The sequence below is a fragment of the Neovison vison genome, chromosome 2 (genome assembly GCF_020171115.1).
Source record: "Neovison vison isolate M4711 chromosome 2, ASM_NN_V1, whole genome shotgun sequence".
Lineage (NCBI taxonomy): Eukaryota > Metazoa > Chordata > Mammalia > Carnivora > Mustelidae > Neogale > Neogale vison.
The window spans coordinates 227,471,713-227,490,182 of record NC_058092.1 but is presented as its reverse complement, the minus strand read 5'-3'; the positions used below and the strand labels follow the sequence as shown (position 1 = coordinate 227,490,182).

Here is an 18,470-nt window from a genome sequence, read left to right as displayed (position 1 = left end):
TCTGGGTTATTTCTTACCTATTATCGAAAGGAGGTACTATTTCCCGGCTTTTAACACAAAGAAGCTGATGCTCACAGGACTCCCTCAACCCCCATCACTCAGCCCAGATGAGGGCACAGTGACTATTAGAGTGAGACCTGCCCCACTCACTGCTGGTCGTTCTCTGTCTGGAGGCAGTGCCAAGCACTTTGCCAGCACAGGCTCATTGATTTAAGGATAAATTGTTGACATCATCCCTATCGCACAGGGGGCCTGAGGCCTGGGGAGTTTCAGTCACTGGCCCAAGCTCATGCAGTCCATCAGGCACAGAATCAGGATCCGAACCCAGGCCAGTGGGGTCCAGAGCCTGTGTTCTCGGTGCCTGCGCCCTGACGTGTCCTGCCTCCCCCAGCTCACAGCCAGTCAGGAAAGCAGGCGAACTCTGCATCCACGTGTTAGGTGCTGTTTCCAAAACCCTTCGCCCAGGCACCTCATCAGATCCTCACAACAGCACTCACAAGAGAGGAAATGAGTCGTGGGACCCCCATCTTACAGACTGGGTGGCTGAGGCCTGAAGAGGTGTGTCTACATTTAAGCAGAAACACAAACTGCACGAGGTTTGTATTGATCAGTCGGCAAAAATATCAGAAGTGCTTTGCAGGAGTCTAACTCTAGTTCCCCCAGGAACAGTGGTTCAGTATTTACGAATTCATTGCTGTGGCAAACTTCTAGAACATTACCATGAATAACAAAGATCAACCATACTTCTCAAGCTTCTCCTAGGAGTTCAGTCCTCTGCTTGTTGTTGCTCTTGGGGGCGGAAGGACAAACCCTGTCCTTTGCCCTCAGGACTCGTCGTCACCACAGTGAGAGATGCCAAAGACTGAGAGTATCTGAACCAGCCTGGGACCCGGGACCGAACTGGTGTGCGCACGCGCAGAATGTCTGGGGCTGTGCTGGCCGTGGAGAGAGGACGAAAACCAGGGATGTCATTGTCCCTCTTTTCGTAGCCCCAGCTACAAAAAGTAAAAAGAAACCAGCAAACTTCATTTTAGTAATATTTTCTTTAACCCAATCTATGTAAAATATAATCATTTCAACCCATCGTTAATGTAAAAATATTCATGAAATGTTCTGCATTCTCTTTTTTGCGCTGTCTTTGGAATCCAGTGTGCGTTTGGCACTCACAACACATCTCAGTTTGGAGCAGCCCCCTTTCAAGTGGTCAGTAGCCACGGGGGACTAGTGGCTGCTGCTGGGACATCATGATTCTAAAGGGCAGGACGTGCCATTGCTAGTAACACCCAGAAAACCGGATCTGTGCACGCTGGGCATTCAGCAAACTCCTTCTTTGAGACTTTGAAGGCAGGAAACATGGTTGGGCATACAGGTCTCCAAGAGGGGATCTGGAGCAGGTCACTTGAGCTAAGCTTTGGGTGACTAGAAAAGGGGGTGATGATAACACTCCCTAACCTCCCTAGAGGAGAATAAAGTGAGACAGCACCATACAGTGAGACCTTGGTAAACACTGGGTGTGATTAGTCCTTTATTTTGGTTCCTGGGGTGGTGAGCCCAGCAGCCTGTGTTCAGCCAAGTCCCACAGAGGCTCAGAAGGCTACAGACCCATGGACGTACTGGACCTGAAGTCCCACCTATTTAACAGTGCACGGGAAGGTGGGGGTACATGTCCGATGTTCCAGACCAGAGCAGCCAAACCGGAAACTCAGTAATATTCCAGGAGCCACCCCTAGAGAGAATCAGGGATTATTCCCATTTAATCAGGGGGGTGGGGAGGGCCTCTGAGGGTCTCCAGAGACTCTTCGCTTGATAGCCATGCCACTCCAGCCAGGTTTCATCTTTCCCGAGCCAGGCTTTGCTCAAAGGGGGGAAGAGGAGCCAAGGGGGCAAACGGATTTTCTTCTGTCCCTATCGCCCCACAGCCTCCGGGACTGGAGCAAGGCCACCGGGGTCTCTCTCTGTAATTTGCTCACTGTTTCTGCTCTCGGGGGCTTGGGAGTCTAATTTTACATGAGCATGGGGTTTCTCAACTCCAACTGTGCATGGACTCCATTTAAAGGAAAACATAATTCATACGTTCTGGAGAATTCATCTCAGACCCCAATTGGAGATGCGACAAATTGAAAGGCTTATTGTAGAGCAAAGCGTATTATCATTGCAACAAAGGAGATGTGTTTAGATATCTGGTACGAGAATTATTTTTATGCTTTTGAAAGAAAAAGTGATTTTTCAAGTTTGTATGAGATTTAGAACTTCCTGAGACGATGTTCTTAGACTGCATTTGGAGAGACCCTGAACTGGGGAGAGCTGCCGTGTGGAGGTCATCAGGGAAAGGCCAGGGCAGCCTGGAGGGATGGCCCAAGCCACTGTGTCTCATCCATCATGTCACTTCTCAGCCTCAGGGGATGAACACCTGGCTCGGCCCCCCGTGCCCACCCCCAGCCTCTGGGTGGCAACTCGGAGCTAATTCCCGCAGCACAAAAAGCAGCCCCCTCACTTGGCAAGCCAGCACCTGTCTTCTTGCGTCTGGGGGCAGGTTCGAGTTTTCACATTTGTTTCCTTTTTCCTCCAGATAAAAATCTCCACGGTGGTAGGTTAACTTTCAAACAGGAATTTTGGAAATATCCTGTGTACTAACGCTAGCGAGCGGCAGGCACCACATTTATGAAAACCAAAGTCCATTTTAAATGGTGCCAATTTGCTTACGACACATTTTTACACAGCTTCTAAAATGCGTCCCATCTGCCCCGACCCTCTCCTTCTCGGGAGGCCCCCACAGCCACGCGGAAAAAGCACGGCGTGGGAGGAGTCGGGAGCAAGGGAGCCCCCAGTTCTGCTGCGGAGACTCCGGACATCACTTTGAATCCGTAAGCCTCCGTGTTCTGCTTAGCAAATCTTGGAGCACATCAGCAACCCCAGAGCGGGAGGGGTAAGTGAAATGACCAGGAGCTTTGTCCCTGGCTCGATTACCACCTACCAAAGACCCAGCACAGAATAGAGGCTAAGTGATCCCCTCACGCTCCTAGACATCAGAAGGGAGTCCTCTCCCCTTCTGGCCATCTCGGGGCCAAGCTATCTGTCGGATAATGCATCGCCCAAAAGAATGCTGAATGTCAACTTTTCAGAGCTGGGGGAAGACTGCTCTGATGGGTACAACCTAAAGGATAGGGAGTACACTCCCCATTTGTCTCTGGTCAGTGCTTACCATAAGCTCTGTACTGGGGCAGCCCACTGTCCCCATGGTCGCGGGGATCCCTGGAGAGACACAATGATACAGGCAATGGGCCACATCGAGGCTATCAACTCCTAGCATCTCAATGGGTTCCTTCCATTCACCTTGCCACCTTCCATTCTCTGCAGCAGAAGGGGTGAGGGGGTGAGCTGGGCTAGGCAAACCGCTCCCCTTCTCTCCCTGGCTTTATCCGCAGGCAGCACTACATTCTGCGCCTAGAAAAAGTAGATATGTGGATTTATATTTTTTTCAAATTTTGTCTCAAATTTTTTTTCAAATTTTCAGATTTGATTTATTTATTTGACAGAGAGAGAGAGAGAGAGCACAAGTAGGGGGAACAGCAGGCAGAAGAAGAGGGAGAAGCAGACTCCCCGCTGAGCAGGGAGCCCCATGTGGGATTCAATCCCAGGACTGTGAGATCATGATCTGAGCCGAGGGCAGATGCCTAAGGACTGAGCCATCCAGGTACTCCAGGTACATGGATGTAGTCATGTGGGCAGCCCTGTCAGAATGGAGGACAGGCATGCAGAAACCAGGAACACGCTGCCCCAGCTGAGGAATGTGCCTTCCTGTTCCACAGCCTGGTAAAGAGAGGGGTCAGGGAAGATTCGGAGAGCCGGACCCTGACCACGGAGGGCACCAAACTTCCCAGGGGGAACACTGAAGAGCCCAATGACCTTCCAGCCTCATCCCCCAACTCCGTGTCCCATCCACAGCTGGATTTACCTGTCACGCTTTGATAATTCTCGACGCTTCCACGAATCAGCCATGAGACCGGCACTAATGATTTCCTCTGTCTGATCTTCAGTTTTCCCATCAGGGAAAATGAACTCAAGGATGCCTACTTCTTGGAGATGGGGTAATTTAATAAGCTAACAAGTGAAAGCATGCAACACAGCCAGCACATAGTAAGTGTTAGATTAACTTTTTAAAATAATGATTTGTTAGGTAATGTTCACATTTAACACCTTACTTGAAAGAAAGAGCCTAGATCTCACCAAGTAGTGCATACCTCTGTCTATCTCACCACACCCTATAAGGAAAAAAATATAGTCTCCAACACTCAGAGGCATATTGATGATTAACAGGAGTTCCATGCTACCCAGGGCCGCCCTCCATGGCTTCCTTGTTGTGTGTCGAGCCTGCACAACTGTCCATGGCTGCCCGGGGCCAGCTTTGACCTGATATGTGTCTAGAGTCCAAGGGAAGTCCTTCCCTCAGTTTTCAGTCCTGAAAGCTATCCAACCCCGACAGGTAAAGTAAATCTTTCTAGACCTGAAAAGGGAGCACCCACTCCCTCACCTGTCCTCTCCGCCTTCTCTTCGTGGTGACTCTACTTTTCTGAATTTCCACCTCTGAGCCGAAACTCTGTGGGTTCAGGCTCAGATGCCAAGAGGGTCCTGACTTTTGTGCTTTGGGGAAGGCCTATCATGTCCCAGAGCCAGGCCTCCTGGCAGGATCTCCTTCCTTCTCCCTGGCAACACATAGGCTTTGCTTGGCCCGAAATGCACCCTCAGCAGCGCTGCCCACTAATGTCAGACTAGTCTCCCTGCTTCCGTTCCTTCGCCTCCTCCTCGCTACGTTTTCCACACTTGGCCTTCTACAATATGAATCCACTCACACTACCTGCCCCTTCTTAAAACCAACAAAGGGCTTCCATAACCCTCGGATGAATTCTGAACTCCATCCCAGGCTTCAGAAGGTTCTTCTGAGCTTGCCTTGGCTTTTCTGCACATCACCGCACTAATTCCTACCCCAGCTTCAGTTCTCAGCCTAGACGTCACCTCCTCTGGGAAGTCTTCCCTGAAGCACCTCCTCAAAACTCCCACAGCTGCCTACTCCTCCTTTGTCCAAGCAGGTATCAGACCTGATGTGCTGAAATTAGCTGTGCACTTGTCTCTGAGAGGCTGAACTAACTTACTCCTCTCTGCTTCCCAGTGCCCGGTACAATGCTGAAAACTGTGCAGAATTCATGAGTTCATAGATTTGGGATGACTAATTCTGGAGACGCTCCCCGAAGCTCTCTTGCATTGGGTCAAAAGCTCAGAGCTCCCCCAAGGCCCATGGCCCAGCAGAGGCCTGTGGTTTTACTGCTAATGGAAATTGGGCTGGCAGATCAAAGGCAATGACTCCTACAGCCCAGACTGCCAGCAGCCAGCACTATCGAAATATCAGTGGAATTGGTAATTCAAAATTAAGTGGGTTAATGATTGACACAGATTTGTAAAACCCGGCCCACCACCTCGCCTCTTGCACACAGGGCCTCTCCTATTCCGGGTTGTCTGGGAGCTCTGGCTTCCCAAACAGGAGTTCATTTAGTCCTAGCCCTGCCCCTCCCCCACCCCACCCGGCTTTAAAGGGCCCCTGTTCTCAAAAACGCTACACCATTCCTGTGAGGTGTCTTAGAAAAGGCTTAGCACCTGAGATCCCCTTTCAGAAATAAAAACTCACAAATTTGAGCCAAGGGAGAAAAGCCTGGTACAACTTTGCACCTGTAACCCATGAGTCACTTGATTAGGAAAATACTCAAAATCAAGTTCATGATTCTTGGTGTGGGGTACAGGAAAGTGGGGCACAGGTGGAGAGCGAGAAATGCCTTCAGCTGCAGCAGCTTTCAAATCCCAACCCTGATCTAAAATCTGCGGGGCTGGCCACATTTTAGAAAATGTCTTTTTCCCTTCCGGTCCTTTATTGAGCTAATCCAAGGGCAGCACATATATATACGTGAACAACCACTGGAGGATTTCAAGGCCGCCCCACCACGGGGCAGGCAGGGCTTGGTTCAGAAGCTGGGGAGGAGAAAGGGGGCCTGGGTGAGGGAGGGTGGGGGTCAACCTACCAGCTGAGGGAGACCCCTCCAGGAGCAACCCTTGGCAAAGCCTCTGGTGGACGTGAACTTGTGAAGGCTCTGACGATAGATGGAGAACTGGTAAGAGAAAAAAGTCCTTTGTGAACACGCCCAACCCTGCTGGGGGCCCGCTGGGCCACTGGCCAGAGTTCAAGTCCAGATGAAGCACACACTACCTGGTCCGGTCTAGCCTCACCTCCTGACGTGCTCATCAGCAGGATTCCCAGAAGGGGGACGTGGGCTAAGGACCCCCTAGGCACTCGAGAGAAATGGATGAAAAGTGGGGATGACAGCCCCTTTCCTTCAGGTGGGGTGAGGACCCAGTAAGATCCTTAACCTATAGCAGCTGCCAAGTGCCCGGTGCCACGCCCGCCCCCAGCTCTCCTGAGAGACAAGCGCATTGGTTCTCAATGACTGTGACCGACATGGTCACCCGGGGTCACTCTAGGAATGCTTTTTTTTGCTGTTTGTTTGTTTTAGGCCTTCCTGGAAAAGGGGAGGAAGATCTGGGAAGAGAGGGGGAAGGTGCTTTGTCACATGGGGTCTCAGACCAAGGGGACAAGAGGACAGGCGGACAGGCAGGGACGGCTCCCTCCCAGAGCTCTGCCTGCCCATAGGCTTCCTGCCAGGGCTCGGAAGGAGGGAACACGGGAGGGCCGGGGGCCCAGGAAGGCCAGAGGACCGAAGGCCACCTCCATCCTCCCCCTCACGTCATTTTGCCCAACTTCCCTTCAAGTTTGTTATGAGCAAGAGATCCTGGGCTGCATATTAATAAAACAATGGAATTTTTATTTCTTCTTCTCATAAATTACATAATTCAAACCTTAAAACACCTTTAATGAACAGTGACTGGGCATGTGACACTTAATAAAACTGGGCTCAGGTCAGTTTCTGCTTGACAGGCTACCAGCCGACAATGTGCCTTACGAGTAAATGATTAAGAGGCAGGGATCTTTCCTGGGCTCTACTATTAAACACTTCAAAGGTTTCCAAAGTCAGATAAAATGAAAAGCAAATGTGTTTCACTGCCTCTCAAATGCCTCAAATGTTTTAGCAGGTGCAAGCAATGAAACCTTCCATGGTGACAGCATTTCAGGGTCTGCAAAGTGCACCCGACTGAATTCTGGGAATTCTGGACTGGCTTCATAAAAATTCATGATTCCCAATGAGGAGAGATGTTCGGTCTTCAGAGCCCATCTACATATGTGGCACAGAAGGAAAATAATCTCAGGGTCTTCCAGATCATGGGTCAGCTTAACCCTTTCTGTTCCAAGAGAGACCCCAGCCTGATCCCCAGCTAGAGGAGTCCCTCCCGCCCCAGTCGAATGGAAGCAAATCTTTGGATTGGCCTAGACTTTTCAAAGGCATGTGAATGGTCAGCTTAAACCCAGGTCCTCTTTTTCTGGGCATGAGTACCTTTCTACATGATCTAGGAATGCATCCCAGACTATGAGAGCCAGCGGACGTCATATAGTGGGATTCTGCACAAGTTATTTCACCTCTCAGTAGCCTCATTTGCTCATCTGTGAGACGGGGACAATTGTAGCACCCTCCTCCCAGGGTTTGTGCAAGGATTAAACGAGGTTAACCTCATAGAAGCGCTTAGATCCCACAGCGGAATTCAATACATGTTCACGATTCTTATTGTCCCATTAGGAAAAATGAATACAAAAAGTTAGCATTCTACAGCTTGGCGATTTGAGCTTTTCATTTAAAATTTGCTGTAACTCAGCTTTATAAGTCATAGTAATCTCTCACATAGACTTATAATATTTTATAGTTTACAAAGGACGTTCTTAGACGTTACCTCACTCCAACTTTTCAACAGTAAAGCCGTGAAGGCAGGGATGCTCTTCCGTGGACCCAGGATGGTTTTCCAGCCCTGCCGTGGCTTTCTTTCAGAGAGCCGGACGCATCGCTCAGACCTCTGAGTCTGTGAAATGGGTGCAGAGAGGTTCCCTCCGAATCCTAGTGAGTGTCACTCTCCAGAATCAGAGCCTTCATGATCTGCTGAGTGATCAGAGCTCTTGGCTCCTTTCTTAGCCTACATTTTTCTTATTTATGAAGGAACTCACAGGCACTGGACGTATTATCTCCCCCATCTTGCCAGCCGTTGTTCAGGAGACCTCAACTTTCACTCTTCCCCTTTCGTAATGAGGAGGCCCAGGAAATGGCATTCCAAGAGTCAATGAGGGAGAACCCCTTCCTTCTTTCCTCGGGGAATAGCTGAGCCGTGATTGTTATCAGAGAACATTCTCCTGATTTCCCGGCAATACAAAATTACTCTCCTCCCCCTCCTCATACTCCATGCTCATCTCCGAAAGATGTTGTAGGTTCTGGGTAGGTGACATTGGGCCACCTCTCGTAGGCCCTGCACCATGCGGTGGGTAATTCAGATGCCCGCTGTTGTAAGCATCTCACTAACCAGCACCCCCAGCCCCTCCTAACCTCCCCCCGCCAGCCGGCACACAGTAGAGATTCCCTTCGACAAAATCAGGGTCAGTGTTCTGACTCACACGTCTCTCCTCTCCTTTCCCAACAGAGAGCCTGCCATAGCCAGCTCAGCCGCTCCCCCCTGTTCTCAGCACACAACACCCATTCACTACGCATCCACTCCTGTCTCACCACCCTATTTCGGGACATAATTTTAAGATGCCTGTAAAGACTTAATGACCAGGATGTCCTTCATAGTATTATTTTTAATAGTGACAAATACAAAACATCTCAAGTGTTCAGCATTAATAAAATTTGGAGAAGCCATATGCTAAAGAACTAGGCAGGTATTTTAAATGAGGGCGATAGTGACGTAAAAAGAAATCCGTGTGTCATGCTAAGTTACAAATAAGTACGTTGTAATGCTGTATGTTTAGAACTATTCCTTGTTTGCTAGAAGTACAAATTTTCATACAAATACTAAAAGATAAGTATATCTATTTCTTAGAGCCTCTGAAAATACACATAAGTTGGTTAACAATGTTTACTACTCAGTAATATATCTCAAATTTAGCTTTTTTTTTCAATTTTTATTCTCAGTACTGCGATTTCAGATTTAATATTTTGTTCACTTTTCCTTTTTTGGGTCCATCTGTATTTTCCAATTTCTCTCTGTGAGACATGATTTCTTTTGTTACATATCTTTAAACGTTATTTTTAATTAGAAAAAATACTTAGAGTTTCATACCTGAGAGGCTTTGGAATTCATCCAGTCTACTGGCCTTAGTTTCCAGGGGGGGTAAACGGAGGCCTAGAGAAGTGAGTTACTTCCATGAAGGTCCTCAAGCTATTTGGTGGCAGAGCCATGACCGGAGACCAGGTCCCCTAACCCATCCCAGTTCTTTCCAAGAAGTCCTGTGATGTCTCTGGGATTTCGATAAGTATGGAGGGACCATTCCCATAAAGCCGGCTGCACAGAACCACCTTCCCTCCCAGCGAGACTAAGCATTCCTCAATTGGTTTAAAGGCAAACGTGCCTCATGCTGTGTCTGTCTCCATCCTCTACCCCAGGTATGGAACCAAATCAATGGCACATATCCGTATAGGTGCCAGGACTGGGTGTAAAGTTTACGCCAGATTTCAACACATTATTCTTGTCTAAGCTTCTCCTGCGTACACGGGGCAAGTGTGGGACACTGCCCTGCCCGCAGCCTGCCCCACCCCTCCGCTCTTCCTGGCCCAGCTACACGGTTACTGAACAATGTGGCCACATGAATGGGTGGAGATCGCATCAGCCTGTTTCAAGCAAAGATTGTTTGCCCCCTCCGCCTCCCTAAGCATTTATGGTTTTCCTTCTCATCCATCATGACTCATTCATTTGTTGATGCTAAAATGGAAGGTGGTTGTTCCGTCCAATTGCTGTAATTTTCCCATCAAGGGAAAGAAAGAACCGATGTTCCAAGCAGGGACTTTAAGGGAGGCCGATTATCCCAGTGAAACCGCAGCAGCAGGTGGGCAGCTGGAAGGACGGCTGGGTTGTAGCTACCTTCTGCCAAGGCCTCCGAATGCAAGTTCAAGCCAATTGCTAACAGCGTTCACCCCTCCCCGGGCGGGGTACTCACACTTTCACCTCCTCACAGGCATCCCCTCTGCACCTGACCTGCAGGGCTTCTTTTGCAGTGGAGGAGAGTAAAAGGTGTGCAGAGAGGCCTGGTAGATTCTCAAGGTCACGGGCTAATAAGAAGCCCCTACCCCCTACTCCATTATTTTTTTCCCCCTGTATTAGCCTCAGGGAGCATTTGAATAGTTGTGGGACTCCTTGCTCTGACTATCTACAGGAGGCGGAAGGAACACTCTGACCCATTTAGGAATGAGGGCAGAAAAATTAAATCACTGAAAATGTCCCAACATCAGAAGCTCCGAGCTTGGAGCTTGGACCACATGCATCCCTTGTCTTCCTTCTCTTATATTTTCCCTTTTAAGCCTTAAATGATCCCAAAGTCTCAAAATTTCCACTCCTGGGAATCTATCCCATGGAAATAAAAGCACAATTATCTGAAGATATGGATCTACATATAAATGCAGAAAGATGTTTTGCACAGCATTTTTTTCTTGTCGCCAAGAATAAAAATCAAAAATCAAATGAATTCTCATCAGTAGGAGAATGGCCAAACAAATAAGGGTTCATGCCCGCTATGGGGGAATGAGGGCTTTTTTGTCAGATTTGGGGGGTGGATTTCCATGAGACAGGGTGGGGGAGAAAAACAGGAGGCAGGGAGGCGCATATGCATGTATACATGCGTGTACATATATGTACATACTTTGTACATGTGTTTATGTTTGTATGTCTGTGTATGATTTTCTGAGCTTTGAGAAAAGTAGAGAAGAACATGAAACAGATTGCAGGCACGAGGTGGCGGTGGGAGAATTGAGGGGAGAAGCAAGCGGAAAAGAAAGCCTGCCCTGAAAATCAGTGTCTGTAATAAGACCTGCCACGCAAGTCACCTGTGTGTGTGCAGACAGACTCCGCCAGACACAGAGATCGAGGCAGATTCAAATTAGCTGACTTGGAAAGCCATCAGGCATTCAAAGCAAGATGGGTTGGGAAAACCTTATAAAGTAGGATTCTGGTTCCGTGAAAACAACAAATAGAACTCCTAGAGGTGTTCACACGTGTTTGGGGACAGCTGTGTGAGAAGGACAACAGTGTGGAAGGCCTCACGCCCACGATCACTGGCTCCTGGCCCAGGGTAGGGTAGGAGCTGGCTGAAATGGCTTTTCATTACGCAGCTTGGTCTTGTCTCACTTAATGCTTCAAAAAACCATCTTTCTTTTTGTATTCTGAAAAGTATCCAACTACATTGCCTTTAATGCTCCACTGTGCCTATATTCTGATGGCCTTCCTGGAAACGGGGAGGGATTCCGTGACCCTAACTTGTGATCGGAGCCGATGATGGCTGTCCTTGAATGTAGGGAAGGCTTGGGACAGGCCCTGCCTGGGGATCGGGGGCTGGGCAGCTGGGACCCGCCTCAGGACACCTGGGTCAAGGACCACAGTGTCTCCTCTCCGATGGACAGTGACACCTGGACATAGCGCAGGTGAAAATACGTTCCTCACCCAGATCCGGGGAAGGCGATATGGCTCTGGGCTCCTTTGATGGCGAGACAGAGCTGCGTGGCCCATCCTAGACCCTGGCCCCCTGGAATCACGCTGTCACCTGTGCCCTCAAGACGGTAAAAGGCCCAGTCGGACGCACCAGTTCCTGAGGAGGCAGAGTTGGGGTCCTGAGGAAGTGACTTGGCTCATGCTGTGGGGACTTGGGTCTCTACCCGCCAGCCTGCTTTATTATAATCGTGCTATATTCTTGTGCAGGCGAGAAAGCGAGTGACGTACAGGCTGACGTGAATGTTAGTTCCTGCAAAGGTTCCTGGGGAGCAAAAAGCGTGAGGTAGAATTTCTCCAGACTCGATCCAACAGGGATGGGAATGGAGGAAGGTGGAAGTCGGCCATCGGATGTCCGTAAGCCTTGTCCCAAGAGGACGGTGTGAGGCCTTCACCGACTACTGTGGAGATCAGCCAGGGTCATAAACTCGAGGCCAAGACTTGGAGCTCTGCTCAGGCCCAGGAGTGAACATGGCTGCCTGTCCACCCAGAACTACCACCCCCTTCTTTTTCACAAAGTTTTCTCCGTGGCACATACCACCATCCAACACGCTCTGTTCTATTTACTCGTGGTCAGGTTTCCGTTACCAAATTGTGAGGTCTCTGTGGGAGCGGCTTCTTGTCTGTTTTGTTGGCCGCCATATTCTTGTGACCTAGAATCGTGCACACAGAGCTGCCTGACACTTACTGAATGTGTAAACAGATACGCAGTGAATAAGTGAAGACCAGAAATTCAATGAAAATCTGAAAATATAAGTGTTTAACAATGGAGGCAAGGAAGTAAATAGAGTGGGGTGTATCCATTTGAAGGGATATTGTGGAGCCATCAAAAAAGGCTTTGGCTCATGGAATGTGCCCAAAACATTCACAGAAATTACCCCTGAGGAGGAGTGAATGGGAGGTGTGGTACCTGTACTTTCTCCTGTCAGGTCATTCTGAAATACTGCTTTGCTTTGTACTTCACTTCTTAACAGAAGAAAAAAAACACACCACATAATATCGAAAAGGTGTTTAAGGTTTTTCTAATAACATGACAAGATGAATGTGAAGCGGGGTTAAATTTTAAAAAACAAATTAAGGTACAAACTTTTACATAGAACAATTCTATGTGCCCAGAGAAGAAAGGAGGAAACTCTTACAATGATTATCTCCATTTTTTTCTTCTGTGTTACATTTTTCTTTTCTTCCAAATTACCTGCAATAAATCTATAGTCAGCAAATAAATAAATAAATAAATAAATAACAACTTTATTTAAAAATATAAATTAAAAATAAGTAAAAATAAAAATTTAATGCAGCTATCTGTACTCGACTATGAGAAATGTGATTGTGTAGAAATAGAAGATGAGGAACAGTAAAAGTTTAATGTTTTGTTTTGTTTTTTAATTGGCAGATCACATGGGGTCTATGGGCTGCAGTGAAGGTGGGACCTGTTGTGCAGAAGACAGACATGGCTGATCGGTTCTTCAGAGTTTTCAGGATGGGACGGATTCTACAGCCTCCATCCCAGGATCACGGCTGTGAGAAAGTACCCTGACTTCAGGTCAGCCGTCCTCAGATCTAACTTAGTTCTCTCCTGCTTCAAAAGACAAAGCAAAACAAAACCAAACAGCCATGAATCTCCACAGTAATAAGAAATCTGGTGATGTTCTTACAAAAGCCGTCCGCAGATTAGAAAGTGGGGAGTCGGCAAGCCCCTCCTGGCTCTCCACACCCTGGCCCCACTGGCCTTTCCCTCCACCCCCCAAAATGCAAAATACTCCTGGCTCCTTGAATCTTGCTTTTCAACACTTCCACATGATTTCTGCCTCCCTCTGGCCTTTTTCCAGGATCTCAGCGTCATTCCCCAAACAGGTGCCTGAAACAGAGCTCAGGAACGGACTTGGCCGCAGTTAAAATGGCTGAGCAGTTTACTTCATGGGCCTGGCGAAGCCCCCTCCCATGGATTTGCCCCCGTCACTGACTTAAAAGAGAACACAGTGCATTTGCCAGCAGTACTGCTGGCGACTTCTCCGGGGAATAGGGCATTGGGTGACTGCCTTGGTGTCCCTCCTTAGCGGGGCCTCACGACTTGGATTCCTGGGTCCCTTTGCCTTTTGAGGTTTGGGATGGCTGCATTCACATTGTCCCTTTCTCTTTGTGCCGCTTGCCACAGTCATCAGTCACTAACGGCCCCCAGTAGAACAGCGGCCACTAAGCTGGTGGGCAGTTTTAAGCAGCCTCTCCCGGTGGGACAGACACTCTGAATACCTGTACCACCTGGATGGCAGGACGGACACTGACACCAACAAGGTGACCAGACGGCATTTCTGTGAACAGGCAGGTGGACGCCATCCAAAGGCAGAGCCGCTGATTTTGGTATGGTCAGACTGAACCACATGCACGTACACACACACACACACACACACACACACACAATCCACACGCGCACACACAACCCAGCTTACTGCTGCATTCAAAAGCAGATTTGAGACACCTTTACGGAGTTAACAGACTGTGAGAGTTTTTTATATAACATTAATTTGTAAGAGTTTCAAGATGTTAACAAATGATCAATTAGACTGTTTCATAATTGATTTAAAAATTCATTAGGTACACAGTGTGCCTTTCTTATTAGCTTTTACTTTAGCTTCCACTTGAGGTTTGTTGCACTTAAGTGAGTCCAGGAACAGGAAATCCCCCTGGCTGCTGGGGTTTGAGCCTCACCCTGGACGCCTGCCCTTTCCTACAAGGCTTTGAGCCAGAATGTTGACCCTGGGACGAGGTTTACTTGCCTTCCATGCCAGTGTGGAGTAGGAGTAAAGAGGGGGCTTCAGAAGGCTCAGGGAGTCCTCTAGTGCCACCCAGGCCTGCCTCATCTTCCCCAGAATGTCCCTTAGGAGCAGTGGGGCAAAAGCGACAGTGAGGCACCCACACTCCTGAAGTCCATGTCTCCCCTAGATAGGTAGAGGGCTGTCCTCAGCTTCCAGTCCACCTCAAAATATTCCCATGTTTGGAAAAAAAAAATATTCCCATGTCAACACCTTTCCATTCACCCATCCACCCATCCATCCATCCATCATCCACCCATCCATCTATCCACCCATCCATCCACTCACCCATCCATCCATCCATCTACTCACTACGTACCCATCCATCCATCCATCCATCCATCTACCTGTCTATCCATCCATCCATCCATCCATCCACCCACCCACCCATCCATCCATCCATCCATCAACCATCCATCCACTCACCCATCCATCCATCCATCCATCCACCCATCATCTATCCATCATCCATCCATCTACCCATGCATTTATTCATCCAGTATTCACTGAATACCTACTAAATGCCAGACACTTTGCTGGATACTAGAAATTGCACTCCCTATCTCTCTCTTTTCACTGGATTGTTTCTCAAAACAAGGACAGAAGCAGAAGCACAGGAGTCTCAGTAGAAAGTGGGCTGCCAGTGGTTACCTGTGATTTCCTTTTCATTGAAAGGAAATTCTGGGAGGCAAGTCTGTAGGCTTCCCTGAGGTCTTGATGGTGAAGCTTCCGTAGTCCATCACTCTCTCCTCCCTCTCCCATGTTCCTTTATTTTTCTTCATGGCACTATCGTTGACATGTTCTACATTTACCTGATTTCTTTTTTATCATCTCTCTCCCTACCAAAATTAAGTGTCAGACATGCGGAGATTTTGTTTTGCTCGCTGTGACTTCTCATGGTCAAATCAGTGTCTGGCACATGGCTGAAACTCAAAAATATTTTGTTTGGGTGGATGGATGGGTGGATAGGTGGATGGATGGATGGATGGATGGTTGAATCCATGATGAATGGAGAAACAGGCGGATGAAAACAGATATGGTTCCTGCCTTTGTGGAGTTTGGAGTTTTGTGAAGAACAATGAATTTAATGGTCAGGAACAAAATCAATGTAAAATTGCAATTGTGTCAAATGCTGGAAAGAATAAAGAATCTAACAAAAGTTTCGGGCCTGATTTCAAGGTGTGGGGCCCTCACTCTGAGGAAGCACTCCCCCTTCCTCAGAATAACTGCCCAGATATGATGGACCGTGGTAGGAGTACGAAACAAGATTGAAAACAGAATTTTAGCCAAACGGTGCTAGCTGGCGGGAGGGTTTTTTTGAGACTTAAACAGAACTTTTGAGGACCTAGAAATCAATGGAGTATCTCATCTTCTCCTGGTGCCTTTTAGTGCCCCCTAAGAGACAGAGAAGAGCCCTCAACATGGTGTCAGTTTCCTTGGTTCAAATCCTTGCTTTGCTAATTCCCACCTGTGTGACCTTGTGATACTTCACCCCTACAGCCTCAGTTTTGCTATAAGGAATGGAACTGGTTGTGAAAGTACTTTCTAACACAAGGCAATAAGAACTTTATAAATATTTACCGGGTTTTTGTTTGTTCATTTGTTTGATTTTTATGATTCGGGGTCAACAATTCTCACAGAAGAGGAAAATGGACAGTTCCAGTGGTGCCAATTGTCTATTCATTCAAGAAAAGCAACTATTGTTGGTTCTCCATGTGCTAGACGCAGTGAGGCCACAAAGATGAATCTGATGTGAGTTCTGCCTCCAGGTGTACAATAACAGAGTAAGGGAGATGTGTGAGCAGCCATAGGCAGACTAAACAGCTCAACCTGGGGGCAGAAGGAGTTCAGAGGGGAGTTCATATGAGGGCAAGAGTACATTAGCAGAGGGAATCTCAGAGGGCTTCTTGGAGGAGGTGAATCAGAACCCACTAACCTTAGTCCCTGAAGCAGCACCTTTCCTAGATTTTCACAGTCTCTACTTGGAGCTGCATTCTCTGCATTTGTGACCTTGTTCCCAGGCTCTTCTCAAAACACAAACCAAGGGGAGAGGTGGTAATGCAGCAGGCAGGGATGGTGGCAGCTGTTTTCAGTGTCCTGTGTCATGCTCCCTCCAACTCTGTCTGATTCCATCTCTGATTGTCCCAGAAGTGGTAGACAGTTCAGTGCATGCTAGCAGAGTCCTACCTCCAGGGCTTTCTTGGTGTTTTCCCCATTTCTGCTTTAGAATCTTCTTCGAAGTCAAGGGGGCCCTATTGCGCACCCCTGCAGGTGCAGCGTGAACATGGAGGACAGGAAGCACCACTGGGCCAGCCTTTAGGCAACAGAAGATGAGATCCGGGACTAAGTTCTCCAGAGTCCTATCCTGTGGCCCCCAAGTTATAGAAGACAGGCTCCAAGGTTCAGGAAGTTGAGCCCTCATTGCCCTATGGCAATGACCTCATTAAGAGCCTTCATACTGATCTTTCTCTCCCCTGTTTCACTTTCCCTAAACTCTTGCTTGTGCCTCTTAGGAAGCACTCAATAACTGTTTTAACCATCATGGTTATACTACTGGAATTTGTATCAGAGTGTTGTAATTTGTGCAATGTTGCTGTAACCAGAGCGCACCAAAATCTCAGTGGCTGAGCACAGCAAACGTGTGTTTCTAGATCATATCTCATGTCTATCTGGATTAGCAGGGGGTCTGTTCCGCATTCCACTCCTTTGGGCACCCAAAGCAGTAGAGCCTTCACTTGGGAACATACCAGCCTGTAGCAGGTAGAAAGAAAAAGTGGGAAGTCAAGCTCTCCGCCTTAGAAGCTCTGTCAGGAAGTGATCCACGTCACTTCTCTCCACATCCCCACTGACCAAAGCAAGTTCACGGCCCACTTGCACAGGGATGGAAAGGCAATCCAAACTCGTGCTTAGAAGGAGACAAAGAGGACTGTTGATGAACAGCCCCGCGTGCCACCGCACTATTCTCCTTGCAAATAGCTCTGTGCCCGGTGCTTGGCTAGCAACCCTGGAGGCTGCGAGTTAGGGGGCACAGTGGAGTAGGAGACGGTGCATACAGGAGAGGACCCAGGCTCTGTGCTGGCTGATTAAATGTGGCCACTGCTAAGTTTGAGTCCAAAGGTCAACCAGAAAGCCTAAGGAATTATGCCAATGAATGGAGTTCATGATCTTGGTTAATTTTTTCATCAGACTTGAATTTCTCCCTCTGGGAAAAAATGTAGAGGTGGAAAAGGGTACAGCGTTTCTGGAAGGCAAAGTCCCGGGATGGGACTTTTCAGGGTTTGCCCCACAGCCCCGCCTTATGGTTTTACCTTCACTGCCCAATTCTGTCAGTGTTGCCTCCTTGCCTCTTTGCCAAGACTGACTAGTCCAGCCTCACCCTGCTGCTGGCTTTAAGGATCTGAAGAAGACCACAGAAGAAGGGCATCTGGTAACCCTGCCCTTGAGGGATCAACACCCCACTCCCCCCGCCACCGCCCGCACCTCCCACCCCACACCCCGCACCTCCCACCCCACACCCCTACCCCCCACATCCCCCCACCCCCGCAATGAAGAAGAAATGCAAAGTCAGCCCTAGGCGCTGCAAATGGAAGGGAGGGTGTCCTTATTCGGGAGACAAAGCTGAACCTGAGCCTTACAGTTCATCCTCGGTCACCAGAACAAATTTCTGGCTGACAACAGAACTCAACTCAAACTGGCTTGTGGTGGGAATACAAGGGAGATTTTATCTTATGTCACTGAAAAATCCCAGAGTAAGGCTGGATCCAGCTTCTGTAGAGCCTGCCTCTCCTCCTTTCCCCGTTTGGTCTTCAACAGGAAGGCCTTCTGACTGTGCACAGCCCCCCCACCTCCCAGCCCCTCCTCTAGGTCCTAGACCACTGCAAGGGGCACACAGCTGTAAGGACCTATTTTATATTTTTATTTTAGCCAGAGGCTTCCATTAAGGTTAAACAATAACTTTGTTGTTTAACCCTTAAACAGTGCCTGCTC

General features: G+C 48.4%; 1 long non-coding RNA gene across 1 annotated transcript; it reads right to left on the bottom strand.

The window, feature by feature from the left end:
- Window positions 1-883: 883 nt before the first annotated feature.
- Window positions 884-6,143, bottom strand: LOC122899027. Its single transcript, XR_006383087.1, has 3 exons — window positions 6,069-6,143; window positions 3,956-4,101; window positions 884-995 (listed from the first exon to the last, which is right to left on the bottom strand). It is a non-coding gene; the product is annotated as an uncharacterized LOC122899027 (long non-coding RNA).
- Between the last annotated feature and the right edge of the window lie 12,327 nt (window positions 6,144-18,470).